Below are 27,115 nucleotides of genomic sequence, written 5' to 3'. Positions count from 1 at the left end.
GCCTGACACCATGAAATAGAAAAATGCAAATCAGTTTGCTCTGGGCGGGGCTTCCTTTTCAGGGTGGGGAGTCGTACCGCACACAGGCTTCTTTCCTGACGCCAGCTCCGATCACGGCTGAAGTGAAGCCGTGTCACCGTGGAACTTCGGCTGATTCTGCCATCAGACACTGAAAGGACGCTGCTAATTCGGTAAATTAATGTTTATTTTCTTATCAGTGGCAGAATAAGCCGAAGCTCAACGGTGACATGGCTTCACTTCAGCCGTGCTGGGAGCTGGTGTCAGGCAGGACTCCTGTGTTCAGAATCCCCGCCCAGAGCAAACTGATTTGCATTTTTCCTTTTCTTGGTGGACTGAGGAAATATAAAGGGAAATAAATAAATAAATAAATAAATGTGGAAATATAAAGAGAAATAAATAAATAAATAAATAAATAAATGTGGAAATATAAAGAGAAATAAATAAATAAATAAATAAATAAAAGCAAAAAACAGAAAAGGTAAAAGCAAAGACAAAATTTTCCTTTTTATTTATTTATTTATTTATTTATTTATTTATTTCTCTTTATATTTCCACATTTATTTATTTATTTATTTATTTCTCTTTATATTTCCACATTTATTTATTTATTTATTTATATTTTGATTTGGCACTCCTATCGCTCCATAGAATATAAAGATCCAACATGGAGATAATAAAATGTAAGAACAGTTTCTTTGTTCCATCCTCTGGACTTTATTCAAGTTCGAACCGGATCGATCTCGGCCCCAGTACTCTGAGAGGTTCTGTCCAATCACAGCTCATTAAGCAGCTCTAATGGCCTCCCTGCTCAGATCATGTTCCACTGATGGAGCCGCTTTACCCACAATCCCCTGCTGCTGATAAACAACATCATCATCAGCAGCAGCATCTGAAGGTTCCATCATAGAACTTGTTCTGGAATGTTCCTTCAGCGTTAGACAGCATCTCCTTCAAGTTAAACACGATTCCATCAAATGCTCAGAGAAAGTTTTAACGTCCCTCTAATGTTCCCCAAATGTTCCTCTAACATTCCTCTAATGTTCTATTTTCATATTAAAACATTTTTCAGCAGCTGAAAGTTTTAAACGTGAACCCTTCAGTTTATTTCATGTTTTATGTCTCAAATCAATTAAACTCATCAATTATTAGTCAGCACCGCTTTAGCCCCGCCCACCACATGACGTCACAGCGCTGAATGAGCAGCGTCCCCTGCAGGTGAGTTCAGTCACAGCTCACCTGGACCAGCAGAGAAAAGAAAAGCAGCCAGAAACTGTTTGGACCTGGTTCTGGACCTGCTGGTTCTAGACCAGATGGTTCTGGATCATTTCAATATTTTATTTTATTTTGGATCTCCCAGTCCTACACTGACAATAAAGGCTCTGATTTGATCACTGAAGGTTTGTTTTGTTTTATTCGTGGTTCTGTTTCTTCTGGACCCAGTCAGAACTGGAACCTTCCCCTGGTTCTGGAGGGTTTCTGTGTTTCGGGTCTGTTCTGTGAACAGAACCTGAGAATGAACCCGGATCTTTGTCCCAAACAGATGTGGACCTGAACCGGGACCAGTCCGGTTCCGGTGCTCCCGGGGCCGGGCCTGATGCAGCGGAGGGCGGAGCCGGGAAGAGGGGGGCAGTGCGGATCTTTCCCGTCATTCCCTGCAGCAGCCTCGGCAGACCCCTCCTCCCTCCGGTGTCTCCGTCCGAGTCTCGGTGTTCTCCGGTCTCCGGTTCTCCTGCAGCTCGACCCTCGGTGCTCAGTGAGCAGGTAAGATGCTCCGGTTCTGTTTCTGCCGTGATTGGAGCTCCGGAGCCTCCGCCGCCTCCGGATCCTCCGATCCCCGCTAACTTCGCTCCGTTTCGGCCAGACTCCGCTCATTCTGCCCGCTCAAAGTGTCCGGAGGCCCGGTCCTCCGTCCGGCTCCCGCTCCGGCTGCCCTCCGCAGCCGAGCACGGCGCCCCTCAGCCCGGCTGTCCGCCGCTCGTCCTCCGCCTCCAGCAGCCATTAGAGGCCGGAGGATGGAGGATAATAACGGTGCGCCATGCAGCCGGAGACAGGCGTGGCCGCGGAGGAGGAGGAGGCCGGAGTGCGCTAATGGAGCCGCCGGGACAATAACAGGCGGATCTGCGCACGTCTGCGGGTGTTTTTTTTTTTCAGCGGCGGTTCGAGCGGGATGTGTCCGACCTGCAGCTGCTGTCTCCCGGCTGTGAGCAGCTCTGCGACCCGCTGCGCAGCTCCGGAGAAAATGCTGGAAAACAGCAGCAGGCCTCGGTGCGTCCGGAGCCGGGACACGGCCTGGGACACTGCGGAACCTCACTGATGGTCCTTCTGGTTCCGCTCGGTAGAACCTGGTTCTGTTTGTTCCCCTCCTGCAGGTTCTGCCTGAAGGTTCGCAAACAAACGTTGTTTGAACCAAACAACAACATCACAGCCCCTCAGATCCAATGTTAACTCTGATATTTGGTTGCAGAAACGTTCTGGGAAGGTTTTCTAAGGTTCTTTAAGGTTCCCAAAGTGTTCTGTTCTCCGCAGGCTTCAGCAGAGGTTTTCTGAATGTTCTCTCATGGTTCTACATTAAGTATTTACAGATGTTTTATTGAACCAGCAGTGGAAGATCTGAAGCTTCCGTCCACAAACTAACGTTCTCGATGTGTTCTCAAACATCTGCAGAACGTTCTTATTGTTCTCTAATGTTCCTGAGGGGTTAACCACGCAAAAGTTCTTCAACGTTTCTGTTTGGTCTTCAGAGAACATTAAAATAACGTACGTGAGCATGAGAAATCATGAGGAACATTCCGGAACTGATGTTCTAACGTCAGGATCCAAATGTTCCTCCAATGTTCCCATCCTGTTCTGTTTAAGCTTGAGGTTCTGTCATGGCTCTAAAAAATACGTTCAGGAAATGTTCTGTGTGTTTACGTCCACAGAACGTTTGGAGAACGTTCTTTAAAGGTTTCTCTTAGTGTTTTTTTTAGAACATTCAATTCAGTGAAGAACGTCATCAACGAAGGTTCCTGGGAAACATTTAGGGAATGTTTTGGGAACATTTCTACGCTCTTGTAACTTCTAACGTTCTCCTGATGTTCTCCTAATGTTCCCATGCTTCCCAGTAGCTGTAATGTTTAGAGAATGTTCCTGAAGTTCTCTGATGGTTACATTAATGTGTCTGTGGAACGTTCTCTGTCTGTTCCTGTGGTTCTTTTCACCTCCACTGAAGATGCTGAAAACTTTCTGTAAAGGTTCCTTTAATGTATAAAAAAACATTCTGGAAGCTCAGAACCAGAAACCGTCTGAGAAGGAAGATGGTTCAGAACTGGTTCAGAACTTTTATCTATCTGGTTTAGAACCTTGTTTAGAACCTTGTTTTACTGTGTTCTACTTGTTTTTTGACCTTAATTTGTGCTTGTTTTAGATCTAGTTTAGAACTGACTTGGTTCTGGTTTTTCCCTGGTTTTTAACTTTATTTAGAACCGGTCTGTTCCTGGTTCTGGACTGGTTTTAGAGCCGTTCTGGTTCTGAACTGGTTTTGGAACTGGTTTTGACTGTTCTTTGGTGTGTTTTATATTTGGTATTGCTGTGATGTGGACCCACTTTTAGACCTGGTTCTGGTCTGGTTCTGATTGTGGTTCTGGCTGTGGTTCTGGCTGTGGTTCTAGGCTGGTTCAGGTTCTGATCAGGTCAGAGCAGTGAGTGTAGCTGGGTGGGGTCGGCTCTCCAGGAAATGAATAAATCCAATAACAGCGATGAGCTCAGCCGGCTGCAGAGAGACTTCACCGTCATTTGGACGCCCCACAGCCTCTGAACGCCCCACAGCCTCTGAACGCCCCACAGCCTCTGAACGCCCCACAGTCCCTGAACGCCCCACAGCCTCTGAACGCCCCACAGACCCTGAACGCCCCACAGACCCTGAACGCCCCACAGTCCCTGAACGCCCCACAGTCCCTGAACGCCCCACAGCCTCTGAACGCCCCACAGACCCTGAACGCCCCACAGACCCTGAACGCCCCACAGTCCCTGAACGCCCCACAGCCTCTGAACGCCCCACAGCCTCTGAACGCCCCACAGTCCCTGAACGCCCCACAGACCCTGAACGCCCCACAGACCCTGAACGCTCCACTCATCCTCCTCTCCCTGCCTGTTTCTGCCTCTTTAGCTCCAGTTTTACATAAACTTGCTTCAGATCAGTTCTAAACAGGTCCTGGTTTTATCCCAGTTCTGGGTTTGGACTCTGCCCTTGGTTCTGGATGGTTCTATAGACGGTCAGAACCGGTTCTCACATTGTTCTTACAGTAGTTTTGGACTCTGCTTTGAAGCAGGTTTGTAGAACTTGCAGAACTCTCCACAGCTGTTCTGTCTCCTCGGGGTTCAGACCGGTTCTTTATGTTCTGTTGGGTTCTGTCCAACTGCTGGACCTGCTGAGACCGGGTCAGAACCAGGTTCATAGGAGTTTAGTGTTCCTCAGCTGTCAGGAACGTTTGCTGGTGAATCTGGAGAGACAGTGCTCTCCAGCAGCAGCGTGTTCATGCATTTTGGAATGCTGTCAGCTGTTGTGCTAAGCTAGGCTAACTGTAGTTGTCGTGTTGATGACTGGAGTGGGAGGAGCTTCCTGTGGTTGTCATGGTAATCATGTGACCTCAGAGGAAGGGGCGGGGCTTTACACCCCACACTGAGAACTGTGTCTATCATAAATGTAATAATAATTATCATTTTAATAACGTGATTTATAGTTAATCATTTTAATCAAATGATAAAAATACTTATAATAATAATGTTAGTATTATTAATGTTAATATTAATAATCATGGAACATGTTCTGTTTTATCATAAATATAAATATGATATTATGATTTTAATAATATATAATTAGTCATTTTAATAAAATAATAACAATAATAATAATGTTAGTATCATGGAACATGTTCTGTTTCTGCTTCGTTCTCCTGTGTTCGTGTTGCCATCACCGTCGTCATGAAGACGTTCTACCTCTGACCTCTGGGATCCCGGAGTGTTCTGGAGTGGATCCATTAGTGGCCCCTGGGGGCCCCAGCCCTCTGCTCTGACTAATGTCACGGACATTAGCTCTGGTCAGCTGACCCCAGTGGCCAATAGGAGCTGAGTTTGACATCACTGACAGATTCAGAGAATACGTTACCCATGATGCTCAGCTGCAGGACTTCCTGTATCCCAGCTGTTCCCCAGAGAACACGTAAACCAGATGTTCTGTAGGAGTCAGGTTTCAGACGACAGGCGATGCTGATGTAAATAAAAACATTTAAATAAAAATATAAATGTGAGTCCTCCAGACGTCAGCAGGTCGTTACTAAATCATTGTTCAAGCTGAGAACCAAACATCTGGGAACATGTTTAGCATCTGGTCACTGCTCAGAACATCACACTGCTGGAGGTAAAGAACCAAACAGAGTTCTGTTTGGTTCTGTCTGTTGGTGCAGCAGAACAAAGATGGTAGAACATGATTCATGTTCCTGAGGGTTCTGGGCCGTGGGACGGATTCAAACCAGCTAGTTTTATTCTGGTGACTCAGAAACTTGGTGTGATGTGGTTCAGGTCCCTGTTAGACTAGGTTCTGGACTGGTTTAGAACAGTTCTAGGTTTGGAACAGTTCTGGACCGGTTTAAACCAGCTTTAGGCTCGGTGTGAGATTTGAAGAATGTCTTTATTGTCATTCTACAGAGTTCAACAAAATTACGATCTCATACTGATGGGGAAGCTGCCATAGGAGGCGCTAACCACGACCCATCAGGAGCAGTTAGGGGTTTGGTCGACATGAGCTCTGCAGGCCAGGGATCGAACCCGTGATCCTCTGGTTGCAAGATGGCTGCTCTACCCACTGATCCATGCCGCCCCTTGTTTGTTCTCCTTGCACTCAGATCCGGTTCTCTGAGGTTCTGTCCGGCTCATGAGGAGTTGCAGGTCCATAAAGTATTGAATGAAGCTGAAGTTCCTCCTAGAACCAAACCAGACTCAGTGACGTTCTGTCGGATTCATCCAGTCTGAGGGTTTGATTCCAGGCAGCTGTTTGTTTGTTTGTGGAGCTGTTTGTTTGTTTGTTTGTGGAGCTGTTTGTTTGTTTGTGGAGCTGTTTGTTTGTTTGTTTGTTTGTTTGTTTGTGGAGCTGTTTGTTTGTTTGTTTGTGGAGCTGTTTGTTTGTTTGTTTGTTTGTTTGTGGAGCTGTTTGTTTGTTTGTGGAGCTGTTTGTTTGTTTGTTTGTGGAGCTGTTTGTTTGTTTGTTTGTTTGTTTGTGGAGCTGTTTGTTTGTTTGTGGAGCTGTTTGTTTGTTTGTTTGTGGAGCTGTTTGTTTGTTTGTTTGTTTGTTTGTGGAGCTGTTTGTTTGTTTGTGGAGCTGTTTGTTTGTGGAGCTGTTTGTTTGTGGAGCTGTTTGTTTGTTTGTTTGTGGAGCTGTTTGTGAAGCTGTTTGTTTGTTTGTTTGTGAAGCTGTTTGTTTGTTTGTTTGTGGAGCTGTTTGTTTGTGGAGCTGTTTGTTTGTGGAGCTGTTTGTTTGTTTGTTTGTGGAGCTGTTTGTGAAGCTGTTTGTTTGTTTGTTTGTGAAGCTGTTTGTTTGTTTGTTTGTGGAGCTGTTTGTTTGTGAAGCTGTTTGTTTGTTTGTGGAGCTGTTTGTTTGTTTGTGGAGCTGTTTGTTTGTTTGTGGAGCTGTTTGTTTGTTTGTTTGTGGAGCTGTTTGTTTGTTTGTTTGTGGAGCTGTTTGTTTGTTTGTTTGTGGAGCTGTTTGTTTGTTTGTTTGTGGAGCTGTTTGTTTGTTTGTTTGTGAAGCTGTTTGTTTGTGGAGCTGTTTGTTTGTTTGTGAAGCTGTTTGTTTGTGGAGCTGTTTGTTTGTTTGTTTGTGGAGCTGTTTGTGAAGCTGTTTGTTTGTTTGTTTGTGAAGCTGTTTGTTTGTTTGTTTGTGGAGCTGTTTGTTTGTTTGTGGAGCTGTTTGTTTGTGAAGCTGTTTGTTTGTTTGTGGAGCTGTTTGTATGTTTGTGAAGCTGTTTGTTTGTTTGTTTGTGAAGCTGTTTGTTTGTTTGTTTGTGGAGCTGTTTGTATGTTTGTGAAGCTGTTTGTTTGTTTGTTTGTGAAGCTGTTTGTTTGTTTGTTTGTGGAGCTGTTTGTTTGTTTGTGAAGCTGTTTGTTTGTTTGTTTGTGGAGCTGTTTGTATGTTTGTGAAGCTGTTTGTTTGTTTGTTTGTGGAGCTGTTTGTTTGTTTGTGGAGCTGTTTGTATGTTTGTGAAGCTGTTTTTTTGTTTGTGTGATAAGCTGCTTGTTTGTTTGTGAAGCTGTTTGTTTGTTTGTGAAGCTGTTTGTTTATGGAGCTGCGGACTTGTTTCCGGTCAGCAGATTCTCCTCCAGACGCCGGTCGAAGCTGCAGCTGGTAAACGTGAGGCGGTTTGAGGTGGAGCTTCCTGTCAGAGCTCTAATGGAGCCTCCAGGGAGGAACTCTGCTGAACAACAGGCAGCGAACGCCTCGTCAGTCCTCTGCAGTCTGAGATAAGAGCCTCGGAGGCAGACGGCATTGATCAGGACGATCAATAGAGCAGGAACACGAGGCTGCAGCGCCACCTGGAGGCCGACAGAAACATGACACCTGGAGATCAGATGATATCCCTCACACCCAACATCTGGATCCATGATCAGGTTTCAGAACACAAACGTCTCGTCGTTAATCCTGTCTTTCTGTCCCCGCAGGTCTCGGCCTGAAGACGCCGATGTGGACGTGTCCCCGCTGACATCGAGGCGTGTCCGAGGTGAACGGTCATGATGACGACGGTGGCCGCCGAGTACGACCACATGGAGCTGCAGCAGCAGTACAGCAGCAGCAACGACACGGTCAACAACCGCTGGGATGACGAGTGGGACAACGAGAACAGCTCGGCCCGCCTCTTTGAACGCTCCCGCATCAAGGCCCTGGCAGGTAGGAGCCCAGTCCACCTTAAATATGGTTAGAGAGAATGACCGCCTCAACAGTCCACCTTAAATCTGGTTAGAGAGGACGACCGCTTCAACAGTCCACCTTAAATCTGAGTGGTGTTCCATTAGAACATCATCTATAAACGTCTTCCAGAACCTCCAACTGGTTTCTCTTGAAGCTCCTCTCATCTCCTCGCCCTGTAGATGTTTTTCTATCTCCATGTTTCCTCTCTGTAGATGTTCCTCCATGCTGGATGGATCTCCAACAACCTGCTCCTCTGTTCTCCGGTTCTGCTGCTTTTATTTATTCATCCAGTAGTGATGTCTTGTTAGTGACTGCAGGGGGCGCCACTGCACCGAGGTTGGATAGAAAACATAAAACAGACTCAGAGATGTGAAGAACTTTAGAGGTTTGTCACTGTGGACTCATAATCACCTGATTAATGACCTAATGAATGACCTAATCAATAACCTAATCAATGACCTGACCAATCACTTGATCAATCACCTGATCAATGACCTGATCAGCAGAGAGTTCCACCATCCATAGTAGAACATAATAATGAATTCCCATCCGACCAGATGACCCTGAACACGACACGCTGCCTACTGGTCCCCACATGGACACAGACCAGCTGCTGGTCCAAACGCACCTTTACCTGACGACAGACTTTTTACAGTGTGGATTGTGTCGGCCAATGTTGTGGCAGCAGGACGATGATGTCATGGGGGTGTGGGGGTGCTTCCCTCCATTGTTTCCTCACATTCCAGACTGAAGGACGGAAACAAGGAACAAACATCCTGAGAACACACCCCTTCCTGCGTTGCTGTCAGTGTGGGGTCCACAGCTGGTACCGTCTACTAGCAGGACCTGGACCCTGAGCCTGGTTTAGACCTGGAACTAAATGTGGTTCAGGCCTGGAATTGAACCTGTTTTAAAACCATTTGCAGCAGATCCTGGAGAACCAGAACCAGGAAGAGGAAGGTTGTGGTTCTCCAGGACGAACTCAGGTGAGACCAGAACATTCATAGAGTTTCAGGTTGAACTGCAGGCAGTGTTTCCACAGAGAGACTAAAATAAAAGCAGCAGAACCAGAGAACAGAGGAGCAGGTTGTTGGAGATCCATCCAGAGTGGAGGAACATCATCTACTGATGATGAGCAGATTAGAGACGAAATATGGAGATAGAAGAACATCTACAGGATGAGGAGATGAAACCACCACAAAGAGCCAAAAAAAATGCAACAATACCACGATGAAATAAACGTGTCATGGCTCAGGAACAGTGAACAGAGGAGCAGAGAGGAAGTTTTCAGAGGCAGTGAACATGTAATTAAAAGAGACACAAAACAACACAGAGAAGAACAAAAACGAGACGCAAAATGACAAACTAGACAAGCCCTCAGTAGAGGGCAGAACCACGCCCTCTACTGGCGAAAACCCTGTCCTCCCTATACAACTGATGCAATATGTATCAATTTAGATCATCGTATGTATCTCCCTCCCTACTTGATCTGCTGACCTGTAACTCCACAACTGAGCAGGGGACCTTAGAGTGATCTTCAGTGCCAAGTTTGATCATCCTGACTTCAGCGGTTGCAGAGATATCGGAATGGACATAGCCACATACATACATACTTACCCAGCCAGATACCGCAATGAATGCAGTAACCCCGCTGAGGTTCGTCAGGCGTGGTTAATGAGACACAAAAAGACAAAAACAAGACAAAAAGGACAAAAGTGAGACAAAATGACAATAATGACACACAAAAGACAAAAATGAGACACAAACTGATCCCCGGTGAGTTAAATGAGTCAGAAGCTGATGTAAACCTGCAGCTCTCGCTGGGACGGGCATTCACTTGTTCCGTTAAAAATGATATTTCTGCAGCTGTGATTTTTACAGTGTGTTGTGGGCGGGGCCTGTCAGTGGGCAGGGTGTGTGTGCAGCGCTGCGACCTCTGGACTCTTTCCTCTCAGCTCAACACGAGGACGTTCCTGTGGAGCGTCTGGGATTCCATTTATTGGTCTTTGTAGTTTGTTTTCCAGCAGGACAGAAGCTCCTTGTTGAGTTTTTCCGTGTTTCTGCTGCATCTCCAGCTGGAAGTTCACCCTGAGGAGGTTTTTCTGGAGACATCTGGTCTGAAGTCACCTTCTAAAATCCTCTATTTTCCCCATAAAGGAAGAGACTAGTTGGTGATGTTTGCAGCAGAAAGAGGAGTTCTGTCTGTTTGACAGAAGGGCTTGGTTCTGAACCGTAGTGGACTCTGAGGTCTGGACCAGGATCCACATGTTCTAGATGTTCCGCTAACAGCTGCTCTATCAGCAGGAGATAAACCTTATCAGTTGTGATGGAGGCAGAGTGGGCGTCGGCCGAGCCGCCTCACCTGCAGGTCAACTACAACCTGCTGGAGGGGCGCTTCAAACAGCTGCAAGGTGAGCACAGCCTCCGTCTGATTGGCCGGGGCAGGATGACCGACAGGTGTGACACGCTGGTTCTCAATCTGGGGGTCGAGGCCTTCAGGGGGATCAAAAGAGAATTAAACGCTCCAGGTGGAGAAATTCACCTGGTCTCAGGTAAATCTGACATCAGAGCAGTGGCTACAGGTGGCCGTGAGGCATTTAGGGAACCTCTGTAAACTGTGAGGCGTTTAGGGAACCTCTGTAAACTGTGAGGCGTTTAGGGAACCTCTGTAAACTGTGAGGCGTTTAGGGAACCTCTGTAAACTGTGAGGCGTTTAGGGAACCTCTGTAAACTGTGAGGCGTTTAGGAAACCTCTGTAAACTGTGAGGCGTTTAGGGAACCTCTGTAAACTGTGAGGCGTTTAGGGAACCTCTGTAAACTGTGAGGCGTTTAGGGAACCTCTGTAAACTGTGAGGCGTTTAGGGAACCTCTGTAAACTGTGAGGCGTTTAGGGAACATCTGTAAACTGTGAGGCGTTTAGGGAACATCTGTAAACTGTGAGGCGTTTAGGGAACCTCTGTAAACTGTGAGGCGTTTAGGGAACCTCTGTAAACTGTGAGGCGTTTAGGGAACCTCTGTAAACTGTGAGGCGTTTAGGGAACCTCTGTAAACTGTGAGGCGTTTAGGAAACCTCTGTAAACTGTGAGGCGTTTAGGGAACCTCTGTAAACTGTGAGGCGTTTAGGGAACCTCTGTAAACTGTGAGGCGTTTAGGGAACCTCTGTAAACTGTGAGGCGTTTAGGGAACCTCTGTAAACTGTGAGGCGTTTAGGGAACATCTGTAAACTGTGAAGCGTTTAGGGAACCTCTGTAAACTGTGAGGCGTTTAGGGAACCTCTGTAAACTGTGAGGCGTTTAGGGAACCTCTGTAAACTGTGAGGCGTTTAGGGAACCTCTGTAAACTGTGAGGCGTTTAGGGAACATCTGTAAACTGTGAGGCGTTTAGGGAACATCTGTAAACTTTCTTTCACCTACTGATGACCGTGTGTGTGTGTGTGTGTGCGCGTGTGTGTGTGTGTGTGTGTGTGTGTGTGTGTGTGTGTGTGTGTGTGTGCGCGTGTGTGTGTGTGTGTGTGTGTGTGTGTGTGTGTGTGTGTGTGTGTGTGCGCGTGTGTGTGTGTGTGCGCGTGTGTGTGCGTCCAGATGAGCGGGAGGCGGTCCAGAAGAAGACCTTCACTAAGTGGGTAAACTCCCACCTGTCCAGAGTCTCCTGCAGGATCACAGACCTCTACATGGACCTGAGGGACGGACGGATGCTGATCAAGCTGCTGGAGGTCCTGTCTGGCGAGAGACTGGTAACACAGCCCACACACACACACACACACACACACACACACACACACACACACACACACACACACACCTGGTGGGATCTGGTCCAGGTGTGTCCTCCTTCAGTTCCAGTAGATCAGATGTTGGCTGTAGTCCAGCAGCTGCTTCCTTCCTGAAGACGAGGACGCCTCACTTCCTGTGCTGCGTTCAGGGCCAGCAGGACAGTCAGATTTATTACAGCTGAACTCAACAACTCGCTTCGGTTGTTTTGTCTCTCATTTTTGTCATTTAATGTCTCATTTGTGTTGTTTGTGTCTCGTTTTTGTCATTTTGTGTCTCAGTTTTGAGTGTCTTTGTGGCATTTTTTTTCTCTGTGCTCTTTTCTCTCGTATTTTTCTACATTTGTTTCCTTTCATTTCTTTTTTCTTGTGTGTTTTTGTTTGTAATTTGTGTTGTTTCAGATGTTTTGTGAATATTTTTTATCTGTCTTTTCATACTTTGTGTTGTTTTGAGTTTTGTTTTTGTCTCCCTTTTGTTGTTTTGTGTCTTTCCTTGTGTTCTTCATACGGTTTTGTCTCCTGATCCTGTCAACGTTCTTCTGTTTCCAACCAGGAGGAGGTTCTGGTTTGTAGGATCTGGTTGCAGGAAGCGTTTTACTTTGAAGGTTTTTCAACAGAGAGGAAGTGATTTTAATAAACTATCAGGTGATCTTACTGATAGAACCAGACCTCTAGATGATGCGTTCAAGGAGTGTTGGAAAGTCAAACATTTGAAGATTCTCCTTGAGTTGGTTCTTTACAGATAACAGGAGTAGTCGTAAACAGTCAGTGATTGTTCTCCACCTGGTGGTCACCAGAGGAACTACAAACTCTTTTTCTGTGGTTTGTGTGCAGCCGAAGCCCACCAAAGGCCGGATGAGGATCCACTGCCTGGAGAACGTGGACAAAGCTCTGCAGTTCCTGAAGGAGCAGCGGGTCCACCTGGAGAACATGGGCTCCCATGACATCGTAGACGGGAACCACCGCCTGACGCTGGGCCTCATCTGGACCATCATCCTCCGCTTCCAGGTAACAACCACAGCACCTACAGGTGTGAGTCCAGGTGTGCTCATAGATCAATAAACAGTAAATACGATCAATCAGTCTGATCAGGATGTGGTTGTTAATAGATGGTCAGGATGTTTGCTGTGATCACACCTGTGCAGGTAGATGATACACAGCCACGCCCTCTTTGTCACTCTTCAACTGACTGGCCTCTGATTGGCTATCTCAGTTATATTACCTGCTCAGGTGAAAGTCCGGGCTGGTTCATGTTTTACTGTTGTCATGGAAACACTGTCCAGTGACCAATCAGAGCCCTCCTCACATCGTCCAATCACAGCTGCTGTTCCTCATAAACTCTTCTTTGCCCTGAACGTGTCCTGTCAGGCAGACTGTGACCTCAGCAAGGCTGAACATGTGTGACTGTGGACAGGTGGAGGTGTGACCTTTTGTGTGTCGTCTTTCAGATCCAGGACATCAGTGTGGAGACTGAGGACAACAAGGAGAAGCGATCAGCCAAAGACGCTCTGCTGCTGTGGTGTCAGATGAAGACGGCGGGGTGAGACTCCACCTGAGCTCCACCTGTCTCGCTGCTGTTGCCGTGGTGGCAGAGACTTCAACTTTATTATTATTATCCCGTGGGAAATTTGTTTTTCAGCAGCAGGCAGTACAAGATAAACCATAAACCATAAGACATAAAACATAAGACATACAGACATTAAGAAATGGGGAAAATCCTGAGCACAAGTGAAAAAGGACGACACTTAAGCCACAGAATGCCAAACTCTGATCAGGCAAAACCCATAAACTGCATTCAGTCATCAAAGTGCTGTGCAATAGATAAATAAACCGTAATGATGAACATACGGGGTAAAGCAAATAAAAGAGATGCACTAAATATTCAATAAATAGTGAAGGATTACAGTCTTAAAATCAACAATCAGTCCTATCCACAGGTGCAAAAAGCAGACACAAGAAAGAAACTGGTCAGGCCAATGAATTGAGGTTTTCAATGGCAACTGGGATAAAAGAAGTTCTGGCTCTCCTCGTTTGGTTCTAGGCATTCTGTAACGTCGGCCAGAAGGAAGAAGATCAAATTCAGCAAACAGGGGATGATCAGGGCAGTTCAGAATTTGTGGGGCCTGCTGACGATACGTCTGCTGTAGATATCCTGCAGCTGAGATTGCTGCACTCCGATCACCCTGCTCGCTATTTTGACCAGATTCACAGTCTGTTTTTACTAGACATAGCAAGACAACCGAACCAAGCAACCATGCAGTACGTAAGAACACTTTCTATAAAACACTGATAAAAAGAGACATGAGAACCTTACACACCTTCAATGTGTTCATCTTTCTGAAGAAATAAAGTCTCTGCTGGACCTTCTTACAGACAGCATCAGTGTTGGGCTCAAATTGAAGTAGATTATCAATAATTGTTCCCAGATATTTATATTGAGAAACAATCTCAACATCCATGTCATTAACGACAGTATAACTGACACTGGGCTGTGACTTTCTAAAGTCAATAATCATGTCTTTAGTTTTGGACACATTGATCTGCAGGTGAAACTCTTTGCACCAAGTAATGAAATCATCAATTACAGGACCATGTTCAGACGGCAGAGACTAACCTCTGCTTCCTGTCCTCAGGTATCCCAACGTCAACATCCACAACTTCACCACCAGCTGGAGGGACGGCATGGCCTTCAACGCCCTGATCCACAAGCACAGGTAACCCCGCCCCCTCAGGTGGAGGGAGGTCACATGGTCCGGCTGTGGAGTTGTATGTCTGTAGTTGTGTAGTTGTATGTCTGTAGTTGTGTGTCTGTAGTTGTGTGTCTGTAGTTGTGTAATTGTGTGTCTGTAGTTGTGTGTCTGCAGTTGTGTAATTGTGTGTCTGTAGTTGTGTGTCTGTAGTTGTGTAATTGTGTGTCTGTAGTTGTGTGTCTGTAGTTGTGTAGTTGTGTGTCTGTAGTTGTGTAATTGTATGTCTGTAGTTGTGTAATTGTGTGTCTGTAGTTGTGTGTCTGCAGTTGTGTAATTGTGTGTCTGTAGTTGTGTGTCTGCAGTTGTGTAATTGTGTGTCTGTAGTTGTGTGTCTGTAGTTGTGTAATTGTGTGTCTGTAGTTGTGTAATTGTGTGTCTGTAGTTGTGTGTCTGTAGTTGTGTCTGTAGTTGTGTAATTGTGTGTCTGTAGTTGTGTGTCTGTAATTGTGTAGTGTCACATATCCTGTCATACATGTATCCAAATGTGTGTTGTGTTTTCCTTGCTTTCCCACCCCTCCCTCTTCTCCCATCCCTCCCCTTGCCCTCCTCTGTCCCTCTCAACCCCCCGGCCAGCAGGCAGATGGGTCCCCCCTATATAGAGCCGGGTTCTGCTCGAGGTTTCTTCCCTGTTAAAAGGGTGTTTTCTTGCCACTGTCGCCTTTGGGCTGCTCTGGGGGTCAGGCATTTGGGTTCTGTAAAGAGTCTTGAGACGATTTGACTGTAATTGACGGTATATAAATAAAATTGAATTGAATTGAATTGAATTGAATAGTTGTGTGTCTGTAGTTGTGTAGTTGTGTGTCTGTAGTTGTGTGTCTGTAGTTGTGTATCCTTATCTTTGGTGTTTTCAGGCCAGACCTGATCGACTTCGACAAACTGAAGAAGTCCAACGCTCACTACAACCTGCAGAATGCCTTCAACCTGGCAGAACATCACCTGGGCCTCACCAAGCTGCTGGACCCAGAGGGTACCTACCACTAGAACCAGTAGAATTAACCACTAGAACCAGTAGAACTAACCACTTTAACCAGTAGAACTAACCACTAGAACCAGTAGAACCAACCACTATAACAAGTAGAACTAACCACTTTAGATTTATGACCAGAGGAGGTCCTAGGTTGGGGTTCTACATCTGTGCTGTGGTTCCCCGGAGAACGTGCTGATGTGTGGACGTGTTTGTGCTGCAGATATCAGCGTGGACCATCCTGACGAGAAGTCGGTCATCACCTACGTGGTCACGTATTACCACTACTTCTCCAAGATGAAGGCACTGAAGGTGGAGGGCAAACGCATCGGAAAGGTGAGGAACCACACCGAGGAACCACAAAGAACCACATTTAGAACCAGAGTCAGCCAGAACCCAACAAACTGCAGTTTCCCAGCAGAGTTCTGGTTCTGCAGGTAGTTTGAGAAGGTCCAGATGAAACCTGCTGCCGGTCCAGTCTGATGTCCGTGTCTTGATCAGGTTCTAGATAACGCCATCGAGACGGAGAAGATGATCGAGAAGTACGAGTCTCTGGCGTCCGACCTGCTGGAGTGGATCGAACAGACCATCATCATCCTCAACAACCGCAAGTTCGCCAACTCTCTGGTGGGAGTCCAACAGCAGCTGCAGGCCTTCAACACCTACCGCACCGTGGAGAAGCCCCCGAAGTACTGGACCTACCCCTGACCTCCACTAAAACTACCCCTGACCTCCACCCAAACTGCCCCAGACCTCCACCCAAACTACCCCTGACCTCCACCCAAACTACCCCTGACCTCCACCCAAACTGCCCCAGACCTCCACCCAAACTACCCCTGACCTCCACCCAAACTACCCCTGACCTCCACCCAAACTTCCCCAGACCTCCACCCAAACGACCCCTGACCTCCACTAAAACTACCCCTGACCTCCACCCAAACTGCCCCAGACCTCCACCCAAACTACCCCAGACCTCCACCCAAACTACCCCTGACCTCCACCCAAACTGCCCCAGACCTCCACCCAAACTACCCCTGACCTCCACCCAAACTACCCCTGACCTCCACCCAAACTTCCCCAGACCTCCACCCAAACGACCCCTGACCTCCACTAAAACTACCCCTGACCTCCACCCAAACTGCCCCAGACCTCCACCCAAACTACCCCTGACCTCCACCCAAACTACCCCTGACCTCCACCCAAACTGCCCCAGACCTCCACCCAAACTACCCCTGACCTCCACCCAAACTACCCCTGACCTCCACCCAAACTGCCTCAGACCTCCACCCAAACTATCCCAGACCTCCACCCAAACTTCCCCAGACCTCCACCCAAACGACCCCTGACCTCCACTAAAACTACCCCTGACCTCCACCCAAACTGCCCCAGACCTCCACCCAAACTGCCCCAGACCTCCACCCAAACTACCCCTGACCTCCACCCAAACTACCCTTGACCTCCACCCAAATTGCCCCAGACCTCCACCCAAACTACCCCTGACCTCCACCCAAATTGCCCCTGACCTCCACCCAAACTACCCCAGACCTGCAGTTAATCCAAACCGTCCCAGTTCAGGAGTGTTCTGATGTGGTTCTTTTTGTTCTTCAGGTTCACAGAGAAGGGGAACCTTGAAGTTCTTCTCTTCACCATCCAGAGTAAGATGAGAGCCAACAACCAGAAGGTCTACATGCCCCGCGAAGGGAAGCTCATCTCCGACATCAACAAGGTGAGAGCAGCAACCCTACCTTCAGCTGTTCTGATGAACTACCAACAGATGTGGAGCTGAAGTTCAATGTTTGCCACAGAAAACCTGAAGTATTCTGTTTCCAGATTTTCTGATGTGAATATTTTCCAGTTTTTCACTGCTTTATGACAGAATCTCGCTGAGCAGAACAACACATTTTTAGACGTCACCTTAAACCTGGAACGTTTTTTTACTGAAGATTGTTCGTCTTTGGTTTACGTCTGTACCTGTTATTCTACCTGTTGGTCATTTTCTGGGGTAAATGGTCTGTATTTATATAGCGCTTTACTATACCTGAAAGATACCCAAATTGCTTTACAAGATACTTCACATTCACCCATTCACACACTGATGGGGGAAGCTGCCATGCAAGGCGCTAACCACGCTAACCACGACCCATCAGGAGCAGTTAGGGGTTAGGTGTCTTGCTCAGGGACACCTCAACATGAGCCCACCGGGCCAAGGATCGAACCGACAACCCTCCGGTTGCAAGACGGCCATTCTACCCACTGAGCTGTGCCGCACCTTCTGATTGGTAAAATGTTGGAAATATGGATCAGTGTTTTGCTGATCTTGTGTTCATCCTTTCTGACGCTGATGTTTGTCCACAGGCCTGGGAGCGGCTGGAGAAGGCGGAGCATGAGCGGGAACTCGCTCTGAGAACAGAACTGATTCGTCAGGAGAAACTGGAACAGCTGGCCAGACGCTTTGACCGAAAGGCGGCCATGAGAGAGACGTGGCTCAGTGAAAACCAGAGACTGGTGTCTCAGGTAAGAAGAGGTTCAGGTGTGCTCTGTACATCAGAGCTCCTGGTTACCTTTTGATGTCTGTTTTCCTGTACTGACACCTTCTGTCCGTCTGCAGGACAACTTTGGTTTTGACCTTCAAGCCGTTGAGGCGGCAACAAAGAAACACGAAGCGATTGAGACGGACATCGCAGCGTATGAGGAGCGAGTCCAAGCTGTGGTTGCTGTGGCGAAGGAGCTGGAGGTGGAGCATTACCACGACATCAAACGCATCGCGGCCAGGAAGGACAATGTGATCCGACTGTGGGAGTATCTGCTGGAGCTGCTGAAGGCCCGCAGACAGAGGCTGGAGATGAACCTGGGCCTGCAGAGAGTCTTCCAGGAGATGCTCTACATCATGGACTGGATGGACGAGATGAAGGTAACCAGACCAACAAGGCCACCTGACGACCTGAAGGCGTATAGCAGGTGTAACTGTTGGTTCTCTTTCTGTTTGGTTTCCAGATGCTGCTGCTGTCTCAGGATTATGGGAAGCATCTCCTGGGTGTGGAGGACCTGCTGCAGAAACATGCCCTGGTGGAGGCGGACATCGCCATCCAGGCTGACCGAGTGAAGGCAGTCAGCACCAACGCCAACAAGTACTCTGTCACTGACAGCGGTGAGCAGCTCCATCTGTCCTGGTGTCTCTGTTTAGTTTCATTCTAGCATCTGTTTATTGTTTTCAGTGACATTTAAATGAAACCAGGAAGAAGTCCTGGTCACACAAGACCAAACATAACTTCTTTCTCTGCTGGTTTGAAGTCTGCTGTTGATATTATCTTAAATGTTAAGTGATAAACAAGTTCTGATGTTAGTGTTTTCCTGTCCAGGCTACAAGCCTTGCGACCCCCAGGTCATCCAGGACCGGGTAGCCCACCTGGAGTTCTGCTACCAGGAGCTGACCCAACTGGCCGCAGAGCGCCGCGCTCGCCTGGAGGAGTCTCGCCGCCTCTGGAAGTTTTTCTGGGAGATGGCCGAGGAGGAGGGCTGGATCCGTGAGAAGGAGCAGATCCTGTCCTCGGAGGAGCACGGTAAGGACCTGACAGGGGCCCTGCGCCTCCTCAGCCAGCAGCGCGCCCTGGAGGACGAGATGAGCGGCCGGGCCGGCCACCTTCAGCACACCATCGCTGAGGGCCAGGCCATGGTGCAGGCCGGACACTTCGGCGCCGCCAAGATCCAGGAGCGCATCGCAGACCTGCAGGCTCAGTGGGCAGCGCTGGAGCAGCTGGCGGCGGTGAGGAAGAAGAGGCTGGAGGAGGCTCTGGCTCTGCACCAGTTCCAGGCCGACGCAGACGACGTAGACGCCTGGACACTCGACGCCCTGCGCATTGTCTCCAGCGGAGAGACAGGACACGACGAGTTCTCCACCCAGGCGCTAGTCAGAAAGCACAAGGACGCAGCGGCGGAGGTGGCCAGCTACCGGCCGGTCATTGATTCGCTCCACGAGCAGGCCGCCTCCCTGCCCAAAGAGAAGATGGAGTCAGAAGAGGTGCGCGGTCGGCTGGCCGGCATCGAGGAGCGCTACAAGGAGGTGGCAGAGCTGACAAAGCTGAGGAAGCAGGCGCTGCAGGACGCTCTGGCTCTCTACAAAATGTTCAGTGAAGCCGACGCCTGCGAAGTTTGGATCGACGAAAAAGAGCAGTGGCTCAACAGCATGGAGATCCCTGAGAAACTGGAGGACCTGGAGGTCATCCAGCACAGGTAGGACCACAGTGTCTTCAGACCTGATCATGACTAAACGTCTCTTTTGTCCAGTGTTTTACCGATGTGGACTGTGTCTTGGGTAGGTTTGAGAGTCTGGAGCCGGAGATGAACAACCAGGCGTCCCGTGTTGCTGTGGTGAACCAGATCGCCCGGCAGCTGATGCACAGCGGTCACCCAAGCGAGAAGGACATTAAGACCCAGCAGGACAAACTGAACAACAGGTACGGGCTGACGACGAATGTTTTAGGGAAACGGATGCTGTTCAGAAACTAGAAGGGCAAAAATAAATGTGTTATTGTAATTAAAGAGGTTCTACAGGGATGTTCTTGCGGTCAGAACACAGAAGGTTTGGACATGTTCTTACACTGGAAAACTGCCTATAAAGTTTGTCTGTTATAGAAACACCCTGAAACTCAACCTTACTGTGAAGATCCTCTTCTCTGCCTCCAGGTGGAGCCAGTTCCGTGACCTGGTGGACCAGAAAAAGGAGTCCCTGAACTCAGCTCTCGGTGTGCAGAACTACCACCTAGACTGCAACGAGACTAAGTCCTGGATCAAGGAGAAGACCAAAGTCATCGAGTCCACCCAGGAGCTGGGCAACGACCTCACAGGCGTCATGGCACTGCAGCGCAAACTGACCGGCATGGAGCGCGACCTGGCCGCCATCGAAGACAAGCTGGGTGACCTGCGGGGTGAGGCCCAGCGACTGGCGGAGGAGCACCCTGACCAGGCCAAAGCCATCACAGGCCGTCTGGCTGAGATCACTGCCGTCTGGGAGGAGATGAAGAACACCCTGAAGAACCGCGAGGAGTCTTTGGGCGAAGCCAGGAAGCTGCAGCAGTTCCTCCGTGAGCTGGACGACTTCCAGTCCTGGCTGTCTCGCACTCAGACCGCCATCGCCTCTGAGGACATGCCCAACACGCTGGCAGAGGCCGAGAAGCTGATGGCCCAGCACGAAGGCATCAAGAACGAGATTCAAAACTACGAGGAGGATTACCAGAAGATGAGGGACATGGGGGAGATGGTGACGCAGGGCCAGACCGATGCTCAGTACATGTTCCTGAGACAGAGGCTGCAGGCACTCGACACCGGCTGGAACGAACTGCACAAGATGTGGGAGAACCGACAGAACCTGCTGTCCCAGTCTCATGCTTACCAGCTGTTCCTCAGAGACACCAAGCAGGCCGAGGCCTTCCTCAACAACCAGGTACACCAAAGATCCACTTGAGTGCACCACTAGAACACTGAGCCCTGGACTCAGACCAGGATCTGAGAACAAACTGATGTCTGTGTAGATTCTGGCTCATCCTGGTCATGATCTTTAGAGCTTCAGTGGAAGGAACCTGGACTTCTCTCTGGTTTGAGAAGATGTTTCACCTTTATCCTCCATGTGCATGAAGGTCAAACATTCTTGAGAGCTAACAAGTCCAGCTGCTTTCTGCTTTAGTACTGAGGAAGTCATCAGTGATGTTCTGATCCATTTGTTCTGAAAGGTTCCACAGTCACCAGTTCTCTGATGAGTTCTGGTCTGAGAAGAAGTTTGGTTCCAGATGTTTCAACCACTGGAAACAAGTCTATAAACTCAGTTAAACTTTTCTATACCAACCTGAATGTTAATGAGTCTTTCTAACCACTACTAATACATGTACTCTGAGCTCCCTTGCCACCTGAGAGCAGGAACCGTGTGATTTTCATAAGTTGTAGCAGAAACTCACCTCAGCCCTGGACCTTGTGTCTTTGTCCTGCAGGAGTACGTCCTGGCCCACACTGAGATGCCCACCACTCTGGAGAGCGCCGAGGCTGCCATCAAGAAGCAGGAGGACTTCATGACCACCATGGATGCCAACGAGGACAAGATCAACGGCGTGGTGGAAGCCGGCAGGCGGCTGGCCAGCGATGGAAACATCAACGCTGAACGCATCCAGGAGAGAGTGGCCTCCATCGACGACAGGTAGACCCCAGCAGGACGCTTCATTAAAGCTGTTGGTCACTGCTCTGGAGCTTCTGACTCTCCTCGTCTGTGTTTCAGGCATAAGAAGAACCGGGAGGCGGCCGTGGAGCTGCTGATGAGGCTGAAAGACAACAGAGATCTGCAGAAGTTCCTCCAGGACTGTCAGGAGGTCAGTGATACCTACAGTTCTACATTCTCCTTTACCGCTGACATAAAGTCTCATCTCTGCTCCACTCGAGGTGCGAGGTAAAGACTTTGAGGAGGGCTGGTCTACGGTCCACAGAGGATGAACCTTTTAGACTCGTCTTAGTCCAGGTTCCACATCCAGTCCAGTCTGATCTCCAGTAAAACCAGTAAAACCACAGCATGATAACCTAGAAATAACCACAACTCCTGATGGTTCCTCTGGTTTAGTGGAAAAATGTTCACATTTAAGGAATTATCTTTTTACAAAACATCATGAACAACCTGAAATTGAAGAAAAATAAATTCAGTTTCATCAGCATTCATCCTCAGTTTATCATTTCCACATTACGACTTCCAGATCACAGAGTGTCTACAAAGGAACACAACATTTAGTCACCTGGAACTGAACCAGAGAGGATTTACTTTAAAAAAGACATAATATTACAAAAAAGAGACAAAAACGACAAAAGCAAGAAACAAGATGACAAAATACCAGACAAACGACACAAAGCAAAACAAAAGAGACAAAAATTAGATTTAAATAATGGATAAACGTCAAAAGTTAGACAAAAAATGACAAAACAACAAAAATGAGATACAAAATGACTAAAAGAGACATAAAATGACGAAAACAAGACACGAAACGGCTAAAAACAGACACAAAATGACTAAAACAAGAAACAAAACGACAGAAAAAAGACAAGATGACAATCAAGACAAAATGACAAAAATGAGACATAAAATGACAAAATATCAAACAAATGAGACAAACGACACCTCTGGACCCTCTGGAGGACCGGTTTTGGCCTGCGGGCCACATATTTGACACCCTTGGTTTAGATGTTGACAGCCTTCGTTGTTGTGTTTATGTGCAGTTGTCTCTGTGGATCAATGAGAAGATGCTGACGGCTCAGGACATGACGTACGATGAGGCCAGGAACCTGCACAGCAAGTGGCTGAAGCACCAGGCCTTCATGGCCGAGCTGCAGTCCAACAAGGAGTGGCTGGACAAGATCCAGAAGGTGCTCCGCCGTCTGCAGGGCCCCCTAGAAGCAAAGGCCTCACTAACGTTAGCAGTTTATAAACTACAGATCTGTGAAACGAGAAGAACTGCTGGTGTTCTGCATCTCCAAACCTATTGTCCATCCTCCTTTTGATGGTGTTTCAGCACCACAGGAACATTAGAACCTGAGATCTGGTTCTCCAGAGGAACATGATGTCTCTCATCATGTTGATTTTAGCTCACTAGCACACAAATAGCTTGTTATCATATTAGCACACTCAAATTAAAACATCAAATATAGTGATGTGAATCATTAGAGTGTACTTTGTAAAGTAATCACTGCCAGTTTAATCAAATAATATCTGACAACATAGCTTAATTAGCTCGCTGGCTAACATGTTTAGCTTAGCTTGAAATATTTACAATAATGCTAACATCAAATTTAATGATTGCTGCCAGTTTAAATGGCCTATATTGGATACATTAAGCCTAATTAGCTTGCTAGCTAACAAATGTGTAACTAGTTAGCACAACAGAGAAATTAGTGGCAACATAGCATTTAATGTTGTCACTACTTTCTCTGATTGTTGCAAGTTTAAAAAATCTGAAACTGTTAGCTTAATGAGCTCACTAGCTAGCATTTAGCTCTATGGAGAATGACGCACAGCCAATGTAAACTGTATTAGCTGCTGCAAGTGTGAAAGGCTAATATCTGACAACGTTAGCTTAATTATCTCTTTTATTTCAGAAATAATTTTTCTGTTTGATTAATATTTTCTAAACAGTCAACAGTCTGTGAATTCTAACATTACATGAATTCATGTGGTAGTAAAATGAGCTGACAGAGTGTATTCTTCATAGTAATACATGAAGTATTACATGCAGTAGTACAATAAGCTGGCAGAGTATTGTTGGTTCCGGGTCGTTTGGTTCTCCTCTGACCGACTCCCGTTCCCTCCAGGACGGCATGCTGCTGGTGTCGGAGAAGCCGGAGACGGAGGCGGTGGTGAAGGAGAAGCTGTCTGCGCTCCACTCCATGTGGGAGGACCTGGAGTCGACCACGCAGACCAAAGCTCAGTGTTTGTTCGACGCCAACAAGGCCGAGCTGTTCACTCAGAGCTGTGCCGACCTGGACAAGTGGCTGGGCGGCCTGGAGGGCCAGATCCAGTCCGACGACTACGGAAAAGACCTGACGTCCGTCAACATCCTGCTGAAGAAGCAGCAGGTCGATCCTCAGTCCTTCAGATACTTCACAGAAACAGTCAGGCCTACTCTCTGATGCATAAGTACTTTTAGTCTGGATACTTGAAGTATCTTTTATTGATACTGAGACACGAACACACATCTGGGTTTTAGCAGCACCAGCTTTTTGAGGTTGTAATGTAGTGCTAGAGGGTAGATGTAGTACTACAGGGTAAATGTAGTGTTAGAGGGTAAATGTAGCGTTAGAGGGTAAATGTGGTATTTGAGGGTAAATGTAGTGTTAGAGAGTAAATGTATACTCTGGATACTTTAAGTATCCAGAGTATACTACCACAGATCTGGGTTCTAGTAGAACCAGCGTTCTAAGGTTGTCCTGTCGTAACATGAGACGTTCTCCCTGCAGATGCTGGAGAACCAGGTGGAGGTGCGTCAGAGGGAGGTGGTGGAGCTGCAGAGCCAGGTGAAGGCTCTGGGTCAGGAGGTGAAGGACACCGACGAGGTGGACGGTCGGAGGCAAGTGGTGGAGAGGAAGTTCCAGGAGCTGCTGGAGCCCCTGAGACGCCGCCGGAACTTCCTGGTGGCGTCCCGAGAAGTTCACCAGTTCAACCGCGACGTCGAGGATGAGATCGTATGTAGAACCGACCGGGACCGAAGACAACCCTCAGACAGAAGCCAACCAGGAACCTCCCTGTGACCTCTCTGTTCTGTCTTTCAGCTGTGGGTTCAGGAGAGGATGGCCGTGGCCACCTCCACCGACCATGGACACAACCTGCAGACCGTCCAGCTGCTCATCAAGAAGAACCAGGTGGGAGAACGTTGAGTTTCAGATTCAGAAGTTTCAGTTTTCTTGTGGACGCTCTGACATTCCTCGTGTCCGTGTTCCTCCTCAGACGCTGCAGAAGGAGATCCAAGGCCATCAGCCTCGCATCGACGACATCCTGGAGCGCAGCCAGAGCCTCCTGCGGGACGAGTCCTCCAACGGTGACGGCATCCGGCAGCGCCTGACGACCTGCAGCGGCTGTGGAGGCAGCTGATGGAGGAGGCGGAGCGTCGGCACGGCCGGCTGAAGGAGGCCCACAAGGCCCAGCAGTACTACTTCGACGCTGCCGAGGCCGAGGCCTGGATGAGCGAGCAGGAGCTCTACATGATGTCTGAGGAGAAGGCCAAAGACGAGCAGAGCGCCGTCACCATGCTGAAGAAGCACCAGATCGTGGAGCAGGCGGTGGAGGACTACGCGAGACCGTCCACCAGCTGTCCAAGACCAGCAGAGGACTGGTGGCCGACGGACACCCAGAGAGGTGCTCACACTCACCTGCATCACTTTACACACCTGCAGCAGAGCCTCACCTGTAGAGCACACCTGAAACATGCCGTCTCACTAGACTGTCAGATTCAGTTAAACACAAATATTCCAACAAACTCATCAACCTTCTGAAGCTTCAGTTTCTGGGTCTTCTGCTTCATCTTTCCTCACTGTGGCTCAGTTTTCCTGGAGCATGAAGCAAATTAAAAACGTGCTGATCCCTCTGACTTCACACTGAAAAATGAACCTCAGTGAGGAAAAAACTAACCAACCAGGTGTTCAGAGGAACCGAAGGATCAGAGCTGGTACTGATCAGGTCTGTTAGGGTGCTAACTGTGGAGGAACCAGTTCTTCCAGTACAACCAGTAACAGCAGTCTGTGTGTTCCAGTGAGCGGATCAGCATGCGGCAGTCTCAGGTGGACAAACTGTATGCCGGCCTGAAGGACCTGTCAGAGGAGAGGCGGGGCAAGCTAGACGAGAGACTCCGCCTCTTCCAGCTCAACCGAGAGGTCGACGACCTCGAGCAGTGGATCGCTGAGCGGGAGGTGGTGGCCGGGTCCCATGAGCTGGGACAGGACTACGAGCACGTCACGGTACGAACACGTCACAGTACGAACACAAACACGTCATGGTACGAACACAAACACGCCACAGTACGAACACGTCACGGTACGAACACGTCATGAACACGTCACGGTACGAACACGAACACGTCACGGTACGAACACGAACACGTCACGGTACAAACACGTCACGGTACGAACACGAACACGTCACAGTACGAACACGTCACGGTACGAACACGAACACGTCACAGTACGAACACGTCACGGTACGAACACGAACACGTCACAGTACGAACACGTCACGGTACGAACACGAACACGTCACAGTACGAACACGTCACGGTACGAACACGTCACGGTACGAACACGTCACGGTACAAACACGTCACGGTACAAACACGTCACGGTACGAACATGAACACGTCACAGTACGAACACGTCACGGTACGAACACGAACACGTCACGGTACGAACACGTCACGGTACGAACACGAACACGTCACGGTACAAACACGTCACGGTACGAACACGAACACGTCACGGTACAACACGTCACGGTACGAAACACGAACACGTCACGGTACAAACACGTCACAGTACGAACACGTCACGGTACGAACACGAACACTTCACGGTACGAACACGAACACGTCACGGTACAAACACGTCACGGTACGAACACGAACACGTCACAGTACGAACACGTCACGGTACGAACACGAACACGTCACAGTACGAACACGTCACGGTACGAACACGAACACGTCACAGTACGAACACGTCACGGTACGAACACGAACACGTCACAGTACGAACACGTCACGGTACGAACACGAACACGTCACAGTACGAACACGTCACGGTATGAACACGTCACGGTACGAACACGTCACGGTATGAACACGTCACGTACGAACAGTCACGGTACGAACACGTCACGATACAACACGAACACGACACGGTACGAATACAAACACGTCACGGTACGAACACGTCACGGTACGAACACGTCACGGTACGAACACGTCACGGTACGAACACGTCACGGTACGAACACGTCACGTACGAACACGTCACGGTACGAACACGTCACGGTACGAACACGAACACGTCACGGTACGAATACGTCACGGTACGAACACGAACACGTTCATGGTACGAACACGTCACGGTACAAACACGAACACGACACGGTACGAATACAAACACGTCACGGTATGAACACG

At 48.3% G+C, this 27,115-nt stretch overlaps 2 long non-coding RNA genes and 1 pseudogene across 57 annotated transcripts; 1 reads left to right on the top strand and 2 right to left on the bottom strand.

Moving 5' to 3' along the window:
• Window positions 1-1,648: 1,648 nt before the first annotated feature.
• LOC127533086 (spectrin beta chain, non-erythrocytic 1-like) lies at window positions 1,649-26,024 on the top strand (annotated as a pseudogene).
• Window positions 10,712-11,531, bottom strand: LOC127533088 (uncharacterized). Of its 8 annotated transcripts, XR_007940773.1 has the most exons (5): window positions 11,350-11,531; window positions 11,205-11,291; window positions 11,060-11,146; window positions 10,886-11,001; window positions 10,712-10,827 (listed from the first exon to the last, which is right to left on the bottom strand). It is a non-coding gene; the product is annotated as an uncharacterized LOC127533088 (long non-coding RNA). The 8 variants fall into 8 exon arrangements; XR_007940778.1 differs by lacking the exon at window positions 11,205-11,291 and having other exon boundaries at window positions 11,060-11,117; XR_007940775.1 differs by lacking the exon at window positions 11,205-11,291 and having other exon boundaries at window positions 11,060-11,204; window positions 11,321-11,353.
• Window positions 16,041-17,030, bottom strand: LOC127533087 (uncharacterized). Of its 49 annotated transcripts, none has more exons than XR_007940731.1 (6): window positions 16,945-17,030; window positions 16,747-16,878; window positions 16,571-16,702; window positions 16,373-16,504; window positions 16,241-16,306; window positions 16,041-16,152 (listed from the first exon to the last, which is right to left on the bottom strand). It is a non-coding gene; the product is annotated as an uncharacterized LOC127533087 (long non-coding RNA). The 49 variants fall into 49 exon arrangements; XR_007940766.1 differs by having other exon boundaries at window positions 16,241-16,262; XR_007940738.1 differs by having other exon boundaries at window positions 16,241-16,328; window positions 16,395-16,504.
• Window positions 26,025-27,115: the final 1,091 nt, after the last annotated feature.

The sequence above is a fragment of the Acanthochromis polyacanthus genome, chromosome 3 (assembly GCF_021347895.1).
Source record: "Acanthochromis polyacanthus isolate Apoly-LR-REF ecotype Palm Island chromosome 3, KAUST_Apoly_ChrSc, whole genome shotgun sequence".
In the NCBI taxonomy this organism is placed as follows: Eukaryota; Metazoa; Chordata; class Actinopteri; family Pomacentridae; genus Acanthochromis; species Acanthochromis polyacanthus.
The sequence above is the reverse complement of the archived record's forward strand: the minus strand, read 5'-3'. Positions and strand labels throughout refer to the sequence as shown.